The sequence below is a fragment of the Ptychodera flava genome, chromosome 12, assembly GCF_041260155.1.
Source record: "Ptychodera flava strain L36383 chromosome 12, AS_Pfla_20210202, whole genome shotgun sequence".
Classification (NCBI taxonomy): domain Eukaryota; kingdom Metazoa; phylum Hemichordata; class Enteropneusta; family Ptychoderidae; genus Ptychodera; species Ptychodera flava.
Genome location: NC_091939.1, coordinates 42860225 through 42882609, shown reverse-complemented (window position 1 = coordinate 42882609; position 22385 = coordinate 42860225). Strand labels below are relative to the sequence as shown.

The following is a 22385-nucleotide window of genomic DNA, read 5'->3' as shown; positions in this document are numbered from 1 at the left end:
AAAAATGTTAAACAATGCTAGAAAAATAGGAAAACTTCATACAAAAAACTATCTATTATTGTAGAAAAAATTAACTCTAAAAACTATTGCAGCCATGTTCATATGGGGTATTTTCTGTTCTCAGATATTAGAGACTGAAATCAATGTAGGATTTTTAGTTACAAATTCTATTCCTACCTCTACGATGACAATATCGAGGATTTGATGTTTTGGCCATTTTCGTATCGTGTCTCAGATAACTTAATCAAATATTTGTGGTAACATACTTTTTGATCACTCTGAAATAGGAGAATTTCCGAAGATTTCCCTAGGATTTCCCTGTCAGTCCTCATCAACCAACGTACCAATAATGTTTTGGCCCACCAGTATCCTCCCCCAAGTGGCAACGAATATCCATCTTCATTTGTTGATGTGACATTTCAATGCCAGAGCTACTATGTCCTTTGTCTCTCTTTAGGAGTTCATGGCCATGGTGTGCAACAATGTGCATGTAGTGAGTTAGTGTTACATGTATGTGTGGTAGGTCAATGACTATTGACTTTAACCACACTTGCGTTCAAATACTTGACAGAGCTGGTCAAAACTAGTTACTTCTATACCATATTGCTTGTTTAAACTCTGTAATGCATCATCTGTAAAGTGAGTAATACTCATATTATTGTTATGACATCCAATATAAATATCGAAGTCACAGGTAAAGCCAGTCTAAGCATCTGTTAGGACCACACCCACCCTCTTACTTGGTTTATTGGTGCATACCAGAAGGATCCCTTGACTTTGCCATCAGTTCATCAACAGAAACATGACAGTGTGGTTGAAATATTTCCCTACAAACTTGCTTTATTGATCAAGCAAAAACCTGACTGTGGTATTAGTTTGTCATTTTGGTTTTCATATTTGCATGGGTTGCAAACATGAAGGAAGGCAAATATGGCAGTTAGTCTCTTCCTACATGTCAAATTGGAATTGTTTTTCCTTTACAATCTAAACATTGAGAGCAAAACAACTTTGCTACAGTCGATGTTTAATTGTGGCCTCATTGTAAGATGAACGTGGTCCATGATTCATGCAGTCACTATCAATGGCAGGAGACACTGAAGTTTGACTGGCTCTGCAGTCAATAGTTCTAGTATATTTTCTGCAAGTATTTTTGATGTATGATTTCTTTGCATGCCCACTGTACTTGACTAATCAACGGGACAAAATTTAATTGATGCTTTAGAAACACATCCTTTTTGGTTTCCGATCTTTCCTGCAACAGTTTGGTATGTCATCTGTACTTTTACAATGTCTTCGAACATCATTTATTCGGCAAAGTAACTGCTCTCTTGTGTCCTCTCCTTTCCAAATGCCTTCTTTTCTCAGGCAAAGATTTTGTTTTACGTTATCCTCTGTCTCTCTTCCTTTATTTTTTCTTTTCTTACTTTATACAGTACTCCATTACAAAATCACATAATCTAGTGCGTCTAGCTTGAGAAATCGCCTCACATTGTTTGACTTCATGATCATCCATATCTTGCAGCCACTTGTGTATTTTTTGTTTGTAAACAATATTAATCCCTCCAAAGATACAGTTGATGCATTCGGTTTTTCTTTCAGCAAGTGGTCAAGACATCCAAAACTCAGAATGCTCTGTACCTATGTTCAGCTTTGGAAGAATGCCAGTTTCATTGTTAATTGCCTCAGTTACTGTTGCATACATTCCCCCAGGCAGGTGATCAGGGAGCATCTTCTCAGTGACAACAAGTAGTGCACTGCACAGGACACCTAAAATCATCATAGTCATTTCAGTGTCTTCTTCTGAAGTAGCTGCCAAGAGTGTTGTGTACACATCATCCCTGGTGGGGGGAATTTCTTCAAATAGGCATGTGGACTGGTCCAGTAAGTCAGATGGGCTGTCCTTCCACTCATACAGTTTGTCCCGCAGGAGAAGATAATATTTGTTCATTTCAAGTATATGCTTATTACTTTAAAAAAGTCGCCAAAGGGGAGATGACACAACTTTTTCAAGCACACCTAGTGCTCGGATTGTACTCATTATTGTAGTGCAATGGATGTCTGCCTCTATGGCTCTCAGCATTTTGTTTGACTTGTCAGATTGATCAAGGAGTAGCTTAAGGTCAGCCTGATGGTGATAAAGTGCACTTGCGTTCTCAAACAAAATGTTGAAACGATTTCCAACAAATCTTGCAGGGGACATTTTTTCCCATTCAAAACCATGCGGAATGAACTACGACCTCCTGAAAATGTTTCACAAACGTTTCTGATCTACTGATGCGCACTCAATTGGCCTTGTAAGTTCAGTGTTCTGAATTCATCTAGAGCAGTGGACCCAAGTTATACGTCTTCTAGTCAATCAATGTCCTTCAAAGCTGACTCTTCATAAATCTGCCATTCCCACCACATGGTGCAAACCACAATTAATTCTGATCATTGAAGATTTTCATCCTCACTCATAGTCATGCTATGACACAATTCACTGAGGCATACCGTACATTACTGTGACACAATTCACCCTAACATGCATGACTGTGACACTCCAACTAAGGTAATTCATTGTTAGTTCCTTTCACAGCTGCATGTCTTTAAACTCTATTTCCCAAGATCCTGTCATTGCCGAATGTTTCCAAACCTCAGCTGGTATACTTATGTGATGTTACCTGGTTTGGATAGCTCTTGTCATGAACAAAGCATATCACTGAGCAGTCTTTTGACAGTCAGTTCCACACTGCATTTGCCTATAATCATAATGCAAATCACAGAGCAGTTAGAGAGTAAGGATATGTTTTGGATTGTAGTTTTACAATATTAGTAATAATATTAAGTGGATGTCTTTGTCATCTTCTCTGGACAAACAGCGACCCAATCCTCCAGGATATGGCAATGATAGAGATCTGGATGGATTCCTCACATGTAACCCTTGTAATGATGGATGGAGCTCAATGATAATCACTGATTTAAAGATAGGCAACTAACAATGGTAGAGACTGAAGAAAAAATTCCAACATCAGTGCCAATGGTTAATATCTTCATCCCCCTGGTTTTCCTGACAGAGACTACTTTCTGTGAACCGTGACCAGTTTTGTTGACAAAGGTAAAGTAAAAGGAGACATTTACAAAGTTATCTTGGAAGATTTAATTCCTTGAATTAATTATGCCCTTGATTTGACCTTGTTTCTCATCGTCTAAAACCAGCTAAAAAATCCAAACAACATTTCTTTATGCAATGCTCAGTAGTTTGAATTTCCATAATATCATAACAAGCTGGATGTCTAAGCATATAGTGTAATGTATTTTTTGCAATATGTCATTTCATTTTTGTGTCTTTTCTTAATAATACTTTGAAATTTTAGTCAAAATTTGCGTTGAAGAAACAAATGCCAAACTGCAATGAATTCTTTTGAAAATTTTAAATTCACAGGAGCTTTATACATGATTTGATCTCGGGCAGCTGCAATTCTCAACATATCAAAGCCTTCCTTTTAAACATTTGCTGCTTGCTGAGATGGACATATTTTCCTGTCAATAGGAACTTTCAAAGATATGTAATGTGTCATATTGATTTAACGTTAAAAATTGAAAGAACAAATATCTTCTTTAAGGTATCAATACATACCTGTACAAGGCTGCAGAATGGTAATATACTTAAACGGGACACCTATCATCCCAGTGATTATACCCTCCTGTATTATGTTCTACATATGAATATTCATAATGACAGTGCACCAGTCTTTGTTTTTAACTCCCATTTGCCATACATATATGGTGACTGGGATGTTATATTGAGTAAAAATGTCTGTATGTTATATCTGTCTGTATGTCTGTATGAATGTATGTATGGATGGATGTACTGTCCGTCCTTATCAAAAACTTGTGAACCACTGCACTTGTGGAGCTAATTTTTGATATAGTGATGCCATTGTGCTGTTGTTCAAATGAACCTGTCAGCGTCATAAATATGCAAATGAGGTAGAAAAAAGGTGAAAATGGTCAAAAAACAAGAACTCAGGGACTACTCATCTGATCGTTGTAAGTACCTTAGGGCACACTCATGTAGTCCTTTTGATATGATACCAATATTGGCCATATTTTTAGTGGATTTTTCCCTATATTTTGTCATTTTTGTAAAACATGTCTTGTTCTGTGAAACCAATGGTCAAATTGCTTTCAAATTTTGTTCACAGGTTACAGGATTACTGAAATAGGATTCATTGAAAGTGTGATGGAATTTCTGCATTTGGGGCAAGTTTTGCCATATTTGGTCAAAAAATCTGTTTTGAAATTGTTAATCCCATTAATTTCAAATTACACGTGCAGGGATCTAAATGTTACCTGAAGATGACTGGTCAACTGATGGTGAAATTTACATTTGTATTGGGGGGGGGGGGGCAATTTTTTACTATTTTTGATCAAAATAAATTTCTCTTGAACTGATAATTGCATTGCTTTTAAATTGTCTGTGCAAATTTCTTAGGGTTACCTGAAGGAGATATGGTGAAATTATGATGAAATTTTCATAATTATAATATTCGAATATTTTTGCTGTTTTTGGTCAAAAAAATGTTCTTCTCTGAAATCTGTCTTTCTATTACCTTTTAATTTGGTGTGCAGGTTCCTGGTGGTGTCCAATGTGTCATTCGTGAAATTTTGGTGAAATTTGCAAAGTTGTACTTTTAGAGCAATTTGGCAGTTTTAGTTTAAAAAATATCTGACACCATTTATCCAACTGCCTTTTAATTTGGTACAGAGGTGAAATGTACTAGATCATTCGTCCAAATTCTAGTACTGCCTATGTGAATGGTTTTCTTATCAGAAGTTTCATTGCACTGTGTTAGGCTGATGTGTTATTTATAGGAATGATGCAAGTCTTGAAGCTTATGAGGAAAATGGGATTGTAAGTGAATTTGACATACATTAGGAGTAACTCATAACTCTGGTCTGTAGGATAGCTTATGTGTTATTTACTATGCAATCTGTGGAAACTGCGCAATGAAAGTGGGAATTGATTCTTTAAAATGCTTTTGATAACCTGGAACTTCTTCAGTTGCAAACATTTCTGTGAGTACCTACAATTCTTGAACATGCAGCTTCTACCCATTCATCAGGACTTAATTAGATTGTGAAAAATAGCAACATCATGGAATAAAAATGACAGTGACAGATGAAGTTTCTTGGTCTTGATAATTGTGACATGTTACTTTAGTTGGAATGCAATTAACTCTTGTTTATATAATTATTGTAGCTGTATAAAAGTAAGTAGCTAATATTTATAGGTTGATCTGCTAGTAGCCCCGATGTGCCATACATGTATGACAACGTTAATTACAAGTACCGGTATATGGTGTAAAAATGTGTGCATGTCTATAGTATATCTACCAACAACAATAACTTGAAAATAGATGCACATGTAAGGCTTATTTGGTGCAGTGATGCAATGTGTGGTTTAGATGTGCTGTCATCAAATGAAAATGTCAGCATTGTAATGTCAGCATTGTAAGTATGCAAATGAGGTAGGAAAACACCTGAAATGGTCAAAAATCAAGAACTCAGCAGTACACATCTGATCATTGTCATACTTGGTTTTTAGGTGCCTTAGGCCATACACATTCAGCGATATTGATTTTATGCCAATGATTTTAGGCTGCTTTAAATTGATATTTTTAATGATTATTTCCTCAATTTTTGCCATTTTTGTCAAAGAAATGTTGTTCTCTGAAACAATGATCTGATTGCTTAAAATTTGTTTTACAGGCTCCTAGGGATGACCTAAATAGGATTAATTGAATACTCTTATCCCATTACTTTCAAATTAGATGTGCAGGCCCTAGGGATATCTGATAATAGGTATAAGATTGATTTGCTGCACATGGAATTTTCCAAGTAACCATTCTGTCTGAATGCAATGTCATGTGTGAGTATTTCTGTAAAATGGGAGCACAGTGTCATTGACTCTAATTTTAGTTGTTAAGATGAGGTAAATAAGAAACAATAAGTAGCCTGTGTAAGAATTGTTGAAAGAAATGCATAAAAAGATGATGTTGTAATATCTCAGTCACATTATAATCTTCAGAACATTAACCTTTGACCTCTCTTTTTAGATATCCCTGTGTACTATACTATAGCCAAGATGATTTCACAACTGTCATGGTTTGCTGCCGAGATTTTCACTCTGTGTTTCCCATTGGATATTTTAATGCTGCCAATGTTAGCCATACTGAGACTTCATAAAATACAGAGACAAGAAATGCGTCAGTTTGGTAAGTATACACTGACTGTCACCCTGGGGGGAGGGGGGTACTTGTTCAGAGAAGTTGTAGAGGTGTGCGCGCAGGTATAAAATCCAGGGCCCATTTTAGACCTCGTTATTTTAGGATACCATTTTAGACCTTTATGACCTTTGACCCCAGTCAAAAGTCATTATTAGTGTCAAAATTTTTTAAAACGGAAAAAAGCAAGTATTTGCCCCAGCAAAGCCTACCACTGTACTGTGTTTAGGGCTATTAGTTGCTGGCCAAGCCATGATTCCAAAAAACATCAGGAAATACTAAAAGATTTTGGTGAAAGAAAATGTCTTTCACCCTCACCAAATTTTGGTCCAGCTTCTACAAATTATCAGTTATCTGCAGTTACAGTCTGACTGGTTTTTTTTTTTTGAAATTCCAATTCACAACAAACCTTGCTTTTTGTCTGTAAAGCAATACTACTTCATGTGGCCATGGTTGACCTTTCTGTCATGATCAACACTAAGAGCAGTAGAGCCACTTTGTTTGGGTATTTTCTATTGGGCAAAAATCTGCCTTATATAGAGTTCTGACCAATCAGTGACAATGTTTTAAAACAAAGTCGATATTTACTTTGGCTTAAGCCAGGGGTCTCTTTAATGGTTCCCCTGCCACAGAAATGATATCGATGCTTATAGTCATACAGAGTGCAGCTCAGAACCCTGCTAGCGAGACGGAAACATGCGGTTGAAATTTGTTTTTGTGTGGCACTCAAAAATCAACACCTGGATGTTTTACCGGTAGACCCTGGTTTACAGTGGAATTGATACCCCATTTTAGACCAAGTTGCTGAAATACCCACCCCATTGGACGGCACGTATACATATTGGCAAGTAATGGAAGTGACCCCCCCCCCCCAGTGGACTGTCATAAATCTCTTTGAAATACCAGTAAACAGGGACTACCAAATGCAACAGTGAATCCGAAATTAATTTGTCCTTAATATGTTTTTAATGGAAATGAAATTTTTGAATGGTCTCATGAGAGTTGAAAATGATAAAGTAGGATGACTGTACAAATTGTGTACATGTTTATCTTCTGATGTAAAAAATATCAGGCTCAGTGATTGCTGGATCATCTCATATTACAGTTAAAATCAAGTCAGCATGGATTCTGTGTAGTGCTGTGCAACAAAATCAACGCAGCCACTTACAGACAAAGCTCAGGCAATGTAGCAATGTCATGAAATCTTTTTTTTATGGAAAGGCGTTCTGGCATTACCAGGTCTGAGGACCTGTTAGTTTTTTCATGAAGTAGACACGGTGTGATTTCCTCGTGGATGTGTAAGACAAATTATCCATGTCCTGAAGAAAGCAAAACTGAAAAAAGTTAAATTTCAATGTTATCAATGATTTTGTCCAACTTGGAAACTGAAGCAAGGCTTTTCCGTCTTTGGGATAACCAACTGATGCTAAACATGGATAGGGTCTATGGAAAAATATTAAAACAAGAATGGACAAGAAAATGGTCAGCAAGTTCAAAAGTTTAAAGTCATTGTGCTCCTTGCCATTCAAGGTGTCTATGAATATGGTGGTTGAGGTTCTTTGGGAATAGGTGGCAAGCATGCATCGGTACGGGTAGAAGCTTATGTGTTTGGTGGGAGAGGGGCAGAGGAGTCGGTTAGTTGCAATAATTGTAGCCCAGGGGCCATGTGCGAGCTTTTTCTGTTGTGTTGGCCGTCTATTAACCGGGCCCAGACCCACTACAGAGCTAACACGAGATAACAAGTGGCGCACAACCCCGTGGGCTAAGAAGTCATTGATAGTCGATGACGATGGTTTTGCTGTCGTGGAATTTCATCGGGATGTTTATAATAGAGGAACAGTGATAAAGAAGGCATCGAATAATATGAATACTGGCAAACACGATCACACAATCTATATTGAGGTGCCTGCCTGCTGCGGTGTTTGTGTTAGTTGATGCTGTCCCAGTTTCGCTGAAGCTACCACCTCAATTGACCTAAACAGTTTGTTTTGATCCAGATGCCGGAAACATAACACACAGTTCAAGGTTTTCCTGTACAGGATTGGCCATATTTTTGGTTTTATTCTTAAACTCATCTTAGGGACTTTTTGTTACAAAAGGATATCTTTTGTTTGATTTGTTGGATTGATTAAATAGGTGGTTGCCTAATAGATGACGTTTAGTTTCGGTTGTTCTTTCTAAAAAAAACATCAGTGGTTGCGTTTATTTTGTTGCGCTGCACGACAGGTCCTGCGCTAACTTCCTTTTCACTGGAAATTCCATAATATTGTGTATTACAAGAATTATATTGCTTTGCTAGAACATGATAAAACAAAACAATGGTGCAAATAATATGAACCATACCTACTGTATATAACATTACTTTAAACCATTCTCAATCCCAGATTCTCACATGAGTGTTTGTTTACATTGACTATTTACATGATGTTAGTCCTCCATTCTTCTTTGGAATTCAGTAAATTCTTAATCAGATTCTAACCTATAATGAATGTCTTTCACTCAGCTAATAAGGGCATCAACAGTCAAAACTGCTGGGCTAATCCCCATCTATGACAAATTTGTTTCGATTAATCAAACTAACGTGTTGCACTTCTCTGCCTGCAACCCCTCCACATTCTGTAAACTTCATGAATCATTCACCCATAAAATACTCTATATCGTACATCCACCACAAACTAAGATTCAGATTGAATGCAGTCAGTCAGTCAATCAATTTTTATATAGATTATGCTATAAAATCTACCCCTTGAAGTCTTAGAAAAAATTTCGTATAGGTATGCAGTTTTGATAACAAGACCTAGCTGCCCACACTATTAAATTTAGTTGTGTACAATATAGTCTGCCTTAGAAAATTAAAGAGGATGTTCACCATTTGCCATACATATATCATATGGCAACTGGGAGGTAATGGTTGAAAAAAGTCTGTATGTGAGATGTCAGTCTGTATGTATGTACATGTATGTATATATGGATATGTGTCCCTCCATATCAAAAACTCCAAACCACTGCATGTGATTTTTTTGGTGTTGTGGTGCCGTATGTGGTGTAGATGTGCCATTGTTAAAATAAACTTTTCAGTCTCATAAATATGCAAATGAGGTAGAAAAAAAGGCAAAAAATGGTCAAACATCAAGAACTCGGGAACTTCTCATATGATCATTGTCATTTTTTTATTTTTAGGTACTTTAGCCACACTCATTTGACGGTATTGATTTGATGTCAATATGGCTGCTTTCTATTTTTAATAAACTTTTTTTTTGCCATTTTAGTAAAAAAATCTCTGAAACCAATGGTCCCATTGCTTTAAAATGTGGTATGCGGGTTCCTTGTGATGACAAAATAGGATTCATCGAAATTATGGTGAATTTGCATATTTGTATTTTTGGGAATTTTTGCTAGTTTTGGTCAAAAAATGTTCTTGAAGCTGTATAGGCCATTACTTACAAATGGATGAGCAGGTTTCTAGGAGTGACCTGAAGATGACTTGGTGAACTCAAGACAAAATTTGCATAATTGTTGGTACTTTTTGCCATGTTTCAAATGTGGTACACGGTAAAATGTAGGTCGTCCATCCAAGTCAAGTACTGTCTATGTGAATGACAGGGACCATCACCTGATTGGTATGATAATGTCCACTCACTCATGTTCACACCAGGCTGTGCATATTTGCATAACATAAACAATAATTATGCAAATACACACAGCCTAGTATGAACGTGAATGACGATCGATGCCATACCCTCTGGAAGCCTCAGTGAACTTCCCCTTTAAGACTCATGATTTGAAAAACTGCTGTCACCAATTAAGTGCAATAAATAAAGTGAACGACTCATCATCTATCAGGTGTGTAATCAAGAATATATATATATATCTTTCAGCTGGTGTTGATGAAGTAGATAATAGAAGAATAGAAAAGGTACAGTTGTGCAATATTATATAATGGTAAATATGTTATTAAGTGGCAAGGAGAATCAACTCTACAAAAGTACAAAGTTCTGTCTTTGAAAATTGTCAATCTTGTAACTTTATAATACATGCACTTTAGATGTCAGACATATTGTTTGACTTCTGTAAAGTTACCAAAAGTGGTCATGGAAAGCAAACATTTTTCAACTCTTTCTGTATGGTTTAAGAGACTGATCAACATCACTGACCTCAAAATGATGGAAGATGGCCACATACCGTACATAGTCCTTTCTACTGTCTTTTTTCCTATGATGTGATATTTGAAAAGTTCACCAAAATGTCAGGTATTTGACCAGAGATCAGTGCATTAGTGCTGATAGCACAACTCTAAAAGCTATTTTGTGAATTTTGAATGCAGATGAAACATAACTTGTTTGTATGTTTAATACATGTGTGTTCTTATATTGATAATGATATTGCATAATGGAAAGTGGTAATACTTAGTCATCTTTGATTAACAATCTTAAACAGAACCACTGTACATTAGAACAGTCGCATGACAAAATTTTACACAGAAAAGTTTTGGACAATTTCTCATGCTGTCAGTAACGACCATTGTTGTGATACTCCTCAGGTTGTCTGCTATGGTGGACAGCGCCCTCTTACGACCACAGTTGCCCAACTGAAACCACTCCTTACTCATTTCTGCATCCAGTTGAAAGACAAGTTCTAGAAGATGAGGTTGCAAACTGAAAATGAGGACAAAGAAAGACGAACAACTATATCTGGTTTGACGAACAAAAATTCAACTACTTAGGAGGACTTTCAGTTCCTTAAAAATAAAATGTTCATCAAGATAGAAAAATATATATTCACCAATCTGGCAATTTTCAAGTTCCATAACACCATCAAGATATTGTTTGATAAATGGTATCACCAGACAGCTCATTCAAGCAGACACTTTATGTTCATATAATCATTGATACCTAGGACACCTTTGAAGAAATTATAAGAGACAACCTTTTGAGATGCCTTGCCTATGCTTGACAGTGCCAAATGATCAGTCAACAGTTTATCACATCATTTAATGTCACAAAACATTAATAACTTTGATCAGGGAAGCAGAATAATGACTTCATTATGTTGATCCCGCATCACCAGGACTTGTCATTTACTTCCAGTATACCTGTAAATACCATCAGTGGAAGAAATGCCGCAGCACAGAGAGTTACATCTGAAGTTCCACAATTGGTCCTACAGCAAAGCGAAATGGACCAAACAAATCTGGACTCTGTATTTTCAGAGATCTCCTTTCACAGGGACAATCCTATTGGTTGAAATCATGACTTTGACATTCAGCCTGTGCATTTAAAAGTCATTGCAGTTTTCAAACAGATTCAGTTATTTTATAGCAGTATCAAAGTCATTAATCATTACCTTGTGTGTATACTGCTGGGTATGCTACGCTTAGACAGGAATTTTTTGGAATATCTCTGTAAGCAAAAAGCTAAGAAGAGGGAACAAAGGCTATCAGACCAGCATGAACCAAATTATGAAAAAACTGTATTTGCAAGCAAAAAGCTTAGAGGAGGGAGCCAAGTCTGTCAGACCAGCATGAACCAAACTATCAAACAACAACAAAAACTATGATTCAATCATATGTATTTATAACTTAAGATATTATCAGTTCTTCAAATAATTGTGTGGAGATATATGTTTTCATTTTCATATGGTCTGGGCGTTGAATTGCAAATAGCCAGTGACTGAGACACGCATTCAAAATGTATTATCTCATTAATTCGCAACTCATTTACCAAAATGTTTCAGTTCTACCTCATCTTTCATGGTTTTAGCTCCATTGAGCTTATCTAATAGGCAGGTGTGTGTTGTTGTCTGACATCCATCAACTTTCATATTATATGTTATTTATAGACGAAATTGTTTATGTTCAGGATCGAAGCCAGCTTTGCTTGCATTCATTGATGTGGCTGTAATCCTGCTTGAAAATGATGTTTATTTGTCAGATGGTCAGGTGTTTATCCAAAGAGAAATTGTTAAAGGGCCATTTTCTCATGTTGAATCATACATCAACACATTTGTCACAAAAGACATTCTCTACACACCAAAGTGGAAGTCTGTTGGCCACTGCATTGCTTGTTTAAACATCTATCACAATTGTTAGCAAGAAAGTTTGTTTATTTCAGGCCAAGACCAACTGGGCTCGGGCACGTCGTTTTTACTAGAGATCAGCTTTGTTTCTTTTCCGCAACATTTTTATCCACCTTGACTAAGAAACTGCTTCATGCAACCTTTTCAAACCTGCAAGGTAGATAGCATCATATGAGGGCATGTACCTGCCCCATTAAATTTTGCTTTTCCACATGACATCTTTGATGAAAATTTTGTATTCTGCTCATTTGCATGAAACTTCACCGATCATGTAAGTGTTAGCAAATAGTTTTGACAATAGCTTCAAGATACCAAATATACAAGATTTCAAGATCATTGACCTTGTTGTTGTTGTTGAGAAGAAGATTTTTAATTCATAAATTTTCAGCAAAATTATTTATGCAAAATCAATGTATCTCAGCACCAAAAGGGGCTAGAGGTCTCCATTTTTTCGATAGTGTTAGTATGGGACCAAATATTTTCCAATTATTTTGCATCACCTTGAATGACCTTTGGCTTACTTAGTGTTTCTCAGCTACAATTGGGACACCGCACCAAACAGCTTATAATTTAGTACATAGATAAAGTTCATCACATGTATTTTCTGACTACATGACAATAACAATGAGTCACATGACCTGCAGGCCATCTTTGTGCATATTAAATTAAATTCTACCATCAGGCCATTTTGTCACTGATTTTTAATATCAAGAGTGATAATATATAAACAAGGTTTAACAGTTTGTGTGCAAAGCTGAATAGATAGATCACTGCAGAGCTTATAGTTGGAAGCGTCAGCCATTATTATGCACCCATCATCGACAAAAACCACTTGAAGTCAAAAAGGATCATCACCTCACAGAAACAGATTGTCAAACTAGGACTATGTCATTAAACAATAATTTTCAACTTGCAATATTTGACAATTGAAATAATGAAACAATTTTTATTCAGCTTCACAAAGCATTAGAGAAATGCTGTATCCAGTCACGTCCATCCACAAAAGGGCCATGATCCAGTGAATTGTAGATATAACAGCCAGACTCTATGACAAGTCTTTAAAATTTAGATATGCTTTATGAATTGTTTCTCCCTTCAGTAATTACCTAAAGATACATTCTTAGTGAATAGCACATAGATTCTATATGGTTGCACATTTCAATCAAAATCAGTGCTTAGAGTTTGGTTTTTATGACAAGCTCATATTACAAGGTCTTTTGCATATTTCAATTAACCATGTAGATAAATGGAGTAAATCAAATTCAAATGGACTTCTGTGGTACATTGATTCTACCAAGCTTTATTCAGACTAGAAGTTAAAACAGTGGGACTCATTATGATAAGCTCATCTGACTTTCCTAAGATATTCTATACCTAAGCCATACCGGTATATGAAAACAGTGTGCACCGAGTCTGATCAGAAATCCTAGGTTCATATGGCATACTTAGGTTTGCTTACACTGAAAATGTTATGATTATGTCCTGGCACTTATTAATAGCTGATAATGAAATTCTGTTATGAAGCCATATGGCAAAAGTGAATGCACTGAATTGAATTGTAATAAGATTCATAACCCAGATTTATTTTCTATGGTAAAAATGGACCTGTTTTTTATTCTCAGAAACCGGGAAATATGACAATATAAATATTCAGACCTAAGATTATCAATTATCCTAGGCACAAAGGAGAAATTATTGCAAGAAAGAAATATTACCAGAAGTAGGAAATATTTCTGTCATCATATTAACATAGCAAATCTATTGAAAAACTCTTTGCAAGTTGGAATTGACATTTTATGAATTTTCATGTTTCCATTATTAGCCTCGTGTATATTAAAAGGCACTTAAACCCAAGAGATACCCCGGTAGACTTCAGACCGCCAAATGTGATCTTGATTGTCTGTGATTTACAAATAAAGATTTCCAAGGTGTATCATGTGATCAGCACAGCTTGGTCAGGTCAAGGTATCATGGTCTCCCTAACAACCTGTATTGTTTTGAGGGAGGGACTCTGCCAAAAAAAATCACCCTTTGCTAGCAACATTGTCCAAGAGGCTGTGCTCTACAAAACAACATGTTCAGGACTAAACAGGAGTACTTTCAGTGATGCATCCCCAATAGGTACAACCAGAAGCAAAGCACACAATCATGTACCAAATCAAAGTAACACTTCCATGGCTTCCTGTAATATGGCTGTGATGATGGAAAACAATATCATATTGATCAAAAAAGATTTTTTCTTGAACCAGTCCATTATGACTGCCATTGCACTAAAAAATCAAAATATGGACATGAAATGGTATATCTTGAAATTTGTCACAAAAAATAAAGTATTGTTTCATCATCATTTGCACACAATACAAAGCAGACATACCTAGAAACCTGTCAACTACATGAAAAGCTGTTGGACTAGCATTTTAGGGATTGTTCAATTTTTACGGCCTGGGCGGGGGGGCGGCAAATCTTGTCGCCTGTGTTTAAAAAAATGTAGACCCCCCTGCATTTTTCGTGAAAAAAAGTGACCCCCCTTTGTCAGACGAAAGTGAACTTTACTCTAGAACTTTACTCTAGTGGACCACCAAAGGTGGCCCGCTGGTAAAGAGGGTCGATCATGGCTATTGCATAAAGTAAACTTTCCTGGACAGGGCTGCTGAAGGCGTCTGGCCGTTAAGATAAACATAAAGTATATTTATTGTAGTGGGCCGTGGCCCAACAGTAAAGAGGGTCGATCATGGCCATCATGCCCCCCCCCTGTAAAAACTGAATGGTCCCTTACAAAACCAGATATGAACTGAAAATGCTCACGTGTTTCATTATATTGCAGTTGAGTGTAAAATTAAAAATTTTGCAACTACATCAAAACGTTTATGATCAACATCATGAACAGTATTCACCACAGATTAATTCTAAAGGTCATTAAGTATACAAATATATACCATAATTAGCTGAATTAAAAATAAGTTTCTTTGACTGCTATCATTATATTACCATTCATGTAGCATGTATAATTGCCTTTGGTCAAGTCAGCAAGCTGAACAGGATATATGCCAAACTGTGAAAACTCATTGATCTGCAAATTTAATTAGCCGACATGAAAATGCAAAATATCTTTCACTAATATAGGTATAACATAAATGCCTCATCAATATATATTGCAAGTTTCATAACCTTTTTAGCTAGTATAGACTATAGTCTATAGAAGCTATTGTGATGGGTGTCTGTCTGGTATCACTCTGTATGTATGTATGTCTGTCCCATTGTGAGGATGTCCATCCGTTCAAATATCTTGAGAACCATAGTACTTACAGACTTGATATTTGTTGTGTCTGATGCAAAATAGGAGTATGACAAACTATCAGTTTTTAGTTTTTTGATAGTGTTAGAAATATGCAAATTTGCTCAAAAAAGCCTTTTTAGGTAAAAATGTTCTCCTTTATAACCTGTGGTCTTGACGGCTTTGATAATTGGTATTGAGGTCCCTAGAAATGACCTAACGTAGATTTGTTCAATTGTGATAAAATATGCAACTTTGTATCTGTAAGGCAATTATTGTCATTTTTTGGTCAGAAAATCCTTAAAAATACCGCAATTATACGGTGTCGCTCAAATTTGATCAGAATTGGTACATACCGAAGATCAACAATAAGTGTTGTTTCAATCTGTTCAGTGCAGGAAAATTCTACGTTGATGTTATGACAATTTCTGCACAGTACAACCAGAAAAACAAGAAATATGTAAACCAGAAAATTAAGAATGACAAAAGTAAATAAGTCTGAAACCTTAGGTACTGAAGGTCAACTTTAGCAACATGCATAGCAGAGAATCTTTCAACCATGGATGTACAAAAATAGACATCCTTGGTTTCAGCAGATCTGTTAATATGTCACAGTTTAACAATGACAGGAAATGACCAATTAGCTGTTTCAGTTACTGCTACTGCATACAAATAGGTTAAAGGTCAAAATGCTCTTATTCAGATGTGTGGGCTGATTCAGTTCGCTGCCACCACTCCTGCACATTTGCAGGATTTCACCTTTTCTTACCTCATTTGCACATTTTTGACACTGCCGTGTTCATTTGAACAAATTCACATCTCAACCCCTACATCTACCTGTGAGACGGTAGCTTTGGCGGTATGGGAGCCTTTGTGTGTGACGGACATACATCCGCACATACATACCCACAAATATACAGACATACAGACGCCACCGACTCATCATATAAGCTCTTTTTGGTATTTTTATATAAAACCAAATATGAGCTATAAATCATCTTCAAAATTGTTGGTCAGAAAGCTTTGATATTTTGGATATAGGTCCTAGGGGTGACCTATTTCAGCTTTGTTCAAATTGTGTAGAAATATGCAAATTTGTATTTTTAAGTCAATTTCTGTCATTTTGGTCAAAAATATTGGTAATTAGATGTTCTAAAAATTCTGAACCGACCTTTGTAATATTATGTCATAGTATCTACAATGTACATAGTAAGTTCCGTCAACTTTGGTCAAGTCAATCAAGATGTATATCACCAATTAGGAAGGTTTGTTCAATATGCAATTAGTGATAAGTTGAGGTGAAAATGATAAATGACTTTCAATATTGTTCTAACCTAGTATTATCCATGTACATAGAATGTTTTCAACCAACTTTGATTAGGTTAATCCAGGTATAAATCCCTAATTAGGAAAGTTCATTAATTAATTCGAAAATTAGGTATTGGCTGACGTAAATTTACACTGAATGACTTTCAAAAATGTTAGTATTTTTAATGTCATCAACTTTGGTAAAGTCAATGCTGATATATCCCTAATGAGGGAAGCTCATTAACTATGCAAATTAGGAATTGGCTTCAGCAAAAATACTTAACGACTTTCAATCATGCTAGAGCGTAGTCCCTTCAATATGCATACCAAGTTTTGTCGTCAATTTCAATTAATTCAGATATGTATATCCCTAATTAGGAAAGTTCATCAAATGTGCAAATAAGCAATTAACTTTTATTTAACCCTTTTGTCTTTCATGGTGAATAAATATTTGTGTGGCAAATCTCATCCAATTCTGTGCAGCCGTTCTCAATGTATGTCTGTATTGTCTAAAGTCATTAATTATGCAAGCCACACCTACCAAAAACTTATTACTTCTTGCCATTCTCTAAACACAATCTATGTACCAGATTGAATTCTGATTCTATATGCTGTTTTTGAGATATCGCGCCAACAGATTCTGCAAGCCACAACTATGAGAGTACACTCAGTTCTAGATACCGGTAGTATCCAAACATTCTTAGTTGGTTGTGAGCTCCACAAATACAGACACAGAGACTAACAGAGTGATGACATTGACACCAAAGTGTGCTCTCAGCTCTAAGGGACCAAAAGCCAGGTTTGAGTCTGGCTGGACTCTGTTAAAAATGTCATATTAAACCAAGAGTGGGCCGCACTGCATAGTCCAGAGTCGAGTTTAAAAGTGTCTTGAAATCCTCAGGTCCATATTTCATGATATGCTCATCTCCTTTTTAACGTTAGACCTTTAGCCATAAGATGCCCGTGTTTATCCCACCTCAGTGTCATATCCAAACTCAGAATGTAAGACCAGAGATTATAGACATGAAAAAGCATAATTTCATCATGTGGCTTAACATGGACATACAAGTCTGTTCACATAAAATAGTATTTGCCTGTGCAAAACCACAAACATTCCTCAGGTCTCACACTTTTCAATATCCATTGCATTCTGTACACCCGTCTTTACTTATTACAATTGAGCAACAATTTATTGCTATTTATAACATTTTACTCACGTTTTGATAAAGTAATCAACTATGCTTTGCAGTGAAAAGTTGGTATAAAGTTATGATAGAAAGCAATATCACATCCATGAACTGTACATGTGAAAATTAACATTATATGGAAATCTGAAATTTCCTTTAAATCAGCTGTCAAAATACCCTATCAGAGAAACAAAATACCTTTATAGTCCCTTTATTGGTAAAGCAAGACATGTAAGAAATTCAAACATCATTATACAAAAGATAAAAACATTAATAGGGTAAGGGGCAACATCAAAAGTTCAATATAATAAATCTAACTTAATTGCTTAAGTTTGGCCCCAGACCCCCCCACCCCCCCTTCTAACTTACTGACCTAAAATTGAAAAACATTGCGGACTCATACTCTGTACTATTTCTTTCAAACGACATACCAATGTACCATTGAATTAAATAAAAATCGAAAAACCATTATAAAGTAACTAAATACTTTTATTGCAACCCAGAACACAATAATAACAACAACAACAATAAATTTGCACATAAGTCATAGACTCTCCACAGACGCTATGCCTTGATTCAAGGATCAGGCAGAAATCTCTACTGGTCTTTGCAAGAATGTCAAGACGCTGAGATTCGGTCTCCGCGTGTTCCAGCTGATACACAGGGAAGAATCAAATGGCAGGATCTCTTCCAGACTAATAAAGTCACTAAGTGCTTGGACACAGCTTCACTTCGGAATCAGCGAACCAACATCAGCCCCTGCACAATGCAAACAAATTAATATTATACAATAAATATTCAGAAATATGGTGCTTTCTAAAATGTATGAATAGCCATGGAAATATGAATTAGGTTCCTAAACTTACTGTACAGTGTACTGGTAAGGAATATAATTCACAATTTCATAGCTATTAATTCATATTTTTCCCAGACATGTATCAAAATTTTGAAGGTTACATAGTAAAATTAGATATACTATGACACTGATATATCATCTAATTACGTTTAGTGTTCGCCAGCACAGTTTGAATACTTGAAGGGTACAATGTATGTCCACGCATGGACATGTGGGAAATAGAATACAGGCATTTCCCTCACCAATGTACATGTGAATTTTTTACAAGTCATTGAGCAAGTATCTAAAACTACTATTTATGTTGAAACTAAATTTCCATTAAACTTTTCATGCAAGTTACTTTTACTGGCAATTTTAAAATATACTACAATGTACTACCTATGTTACAAATTTCAGAATCCTGAGGAAATCCAGAACACAGATTAACATTCAAATATGTCGTGTAATACTATGCCAGAGAAATGACAAAGTATAACTTACCTTGTGCCTGCTAGAAGCTTGAAATTTGACATGCTCTCTCTCACTTCTGGTTTCACTGGATCATTACAGTACTTCTTTTCTTGTATTTCTTCGCTCATAATTTAGAGTTGTGGGTGGATTGTCTCTCAAAGTGTTGTTTCCTGTTTGTGTTTTCTTAAACCATAGTAGGTTTGACAGCTGAAAGAAAATATATATATATATTTGAATTAGTATCAATCATGTAAATATCTGCAATAAACAGTTCTTTTTTAAAAAAACAAAGATGACAAGTTTTTCATACCTAAACTGACACTGCACTCCATCCACCAGTCTAAATTTGCACACCCAGTCATGATCACTTCTGGTTTCATTTGCATTTCTCTTTCTCTCTCTTCTCTTGGTTTGAAGCTCATTCTGCCTCTCATTGTAATGAACCAGGAGTTCATGTCTTTCCCATCAGTTTTGGATGATATTACATACATACAGCTCCGTGGACACAGCTTCACTTCAGACAGAGATGGGCAACCAACATCAGGACCTGAACAATTCAAACAAATAACAATTATATAATAAATGTTTCAGAAATATGATGCTTCCTGAAATATATCAATAGCCATGAAATATGAATTGTATGATTTTTAATTGCACTATTAAGAAATACAATTCATATTTTCATGGCTATTCATGCATTTCATAAAGCATCATATTTCTCAGACATGTACAAAAATTTTGAGGGTTGCATAACAAAATTAGATATACTGTGACACTGGTATAACATCTGAGTAGGTTTAGTGTTTTTCAGCACATTTTGAAAATTAGTAGGGTATATGTACAATGTATATCCCATGGTAAATACATGTTGAATACATGCATTTTCCTTACCAATGAACAAGTAAAATTTTAACAAGAGCAAGTATGAAGTTGAAGCTAATTTAAACTTTCATGCAACCTTTTGTGTTGTTTACTTTTACAGGCAATTTTTATAATATACTTTTGTTACAAATTTCAGTAGCGTGGGAAATCAAGCACACAAATGAACATTAATTCAAATCTGAAATGGAAACCTACACTACGCCATACAACTGAAAAAGTACAACTTACCTTGTGCCTGCTCTTTAGGTGCTTGATATGATTGGTCACTTCAAAAAAATGTAATGTAGTGACCATTATGGACGGCACTGAGAGTTGGGGTTGGTAGCTTGTTCCCCATACTTAATGCAACTCATTAGAGTTGTAGCCTTGATAGGGTTTATTGAACAGTGAGTGCACATTGGAGAAGTACATTTTGTGAATTCCAACATATATGTTCTCCTCACACAATGTCTTTGGAGAAATATAGACTCTTTTCAAAGCCTTTCCAGAGCTGGTGTCGCTCTGATTTCACGGATTCCCTTTTTAAATACCTTTTCCACATTTTCATGATCACTGTATGGTGTGTTTGTTTTCCTTCAAGGCACAGGAACTGGTATTATAGGAAAACCATCGTGATCTTTTCTCCAAAACTTATTCAACATTGAAATGGCATTATCAAACACATCTGCATTTTTTTCCAGTTTTTTCTGCCTCAGATAAATGACTCTGCTGACATGAGGTTTACTTTCTCCAGGTAAGTATTAGGGAGAGTTACAGACACCAACATTTTAGAAAGGGGGGACCATTCTGCATAACTGGTCGTCTATGACAGTTCTCAACTGTTGGAAACATAAAACCATCTGTTCAAAAGTGCAGCCCTTTCTACAGCTGTCTGAAGCATACCGTTAGAAATAGTATTTAATCTAAGCTTAGAAACGTTTGCAAATTGTTTTTTAGATCAGATACTGCTGTGTAGATGGCGGTTTCATTTGTTGATACTGTTGTTGAACCCTTTCTTTTAGGGTAAAGTTGTATGTAGTCCGCCATGGTCTCCATGTATAGAAAATACGTCGCTGCTATTGTCCCACAATGGGGACATGAACGATTGGGCACCGACAACATCGGGGGTTAAATTTCCGATGGACCGAGTTCTAAATCTGATAGGAAACTCTGAATCAATCGCAGTCGGCTCTCACTAGTAAATGCATCCTGTCGTGATTGATCAAAACGAACGCCACTGGTATTCGGGGCTTTTAGGGGTGTACCTTCCGCATTTGAAATGTGCGACCTTTCCTGACTACGCTCATCTGACTCACGATTACCAGTAGCCCTGCGTACGATGCTGTGTGTTCCGCTACAGCTAATCGCCCCGCTCATGTGGTGAGCGGGGCGATTAGCTGTAGCGGAACACACAGCATCGTACGCAGGGCTAGATTACCAGCAACACGTTCATCGGAAAAATATTTCAAAATACCGGTAGACTGTTTCGGCTCGACCTCCTGGGACAAAAAAAACTCAACCAAAGATCGTCGGTCATTTTTGAATTTGGCATGCCACAATTTCGTTGCGCTCTCCTGTACATCAGCACGGGATTTTCCCTGTTGTTTTTTGATATTTAACTCCCAAATCTTGTTCGTTAGTTTCTGAAAGTCGTTCGTAGGGCATTTATACATTGTGTGAGGAGAACATATGCGAGAAAATTCGAACTCACCAAATGTGCCTCACTGTCCAAACCCGCAGCCGCTCAGCGTTTCTCAAGGCTAAGTTATGTGTGCGCACGTGCACGTACACACCGGAAACCACCGCGTCCAAGACCCCCATTTTGTAGCGCACATCTCAAATCTCGTATGCTGAACTTCGACCGGGTGGCTGGATCGATTTTAGTGTACAAAAAGCAGCCTTGAAATCGTAAAATTTGCCAAAAAGACGTTAAATCGTTTTTGACGGCACAGAAATTAATTTGGTCAAAAAGCCCCACCCCCAAACTTAAGCAATTAAGTTTTTTTTTCAAACATCGATCTTTTGACGGCGTCCCTAAGATACACCAGATATTTGCTCTATAAATTTGAGGGATTTTCATAACAAGATTAACATGTAACATTCTTGTT

At 36.3% G+C, this 22385-nt stretch overlaps 1 long non-coding RNA gene across 1 annotated transcript; it reads right to left on the bottom strand.

Annotated features, from left to right (window-relative positions):
- Positions 1 to 18578: 18578 nt before the first annotated feature.
- LOC139145947 (uncharacterized) lies at positions 18579 to 21008 on the bottom strand. The gene is made up of 4 exons (XR_011555061.1): positions 20527 to 21008; positions 19727 to 19963; positions 19447 to 19623; positions 18579 to 18869 (listed from the first exon to the last, which is right to left on the bottom strand). It is a non-coding gene; the product is annotated as an uncharacterized lncRNA (long non-coding RNA).
- Between the last annotated feature and the right edge of the window lie 1377 nt (positions 21009 to 22385).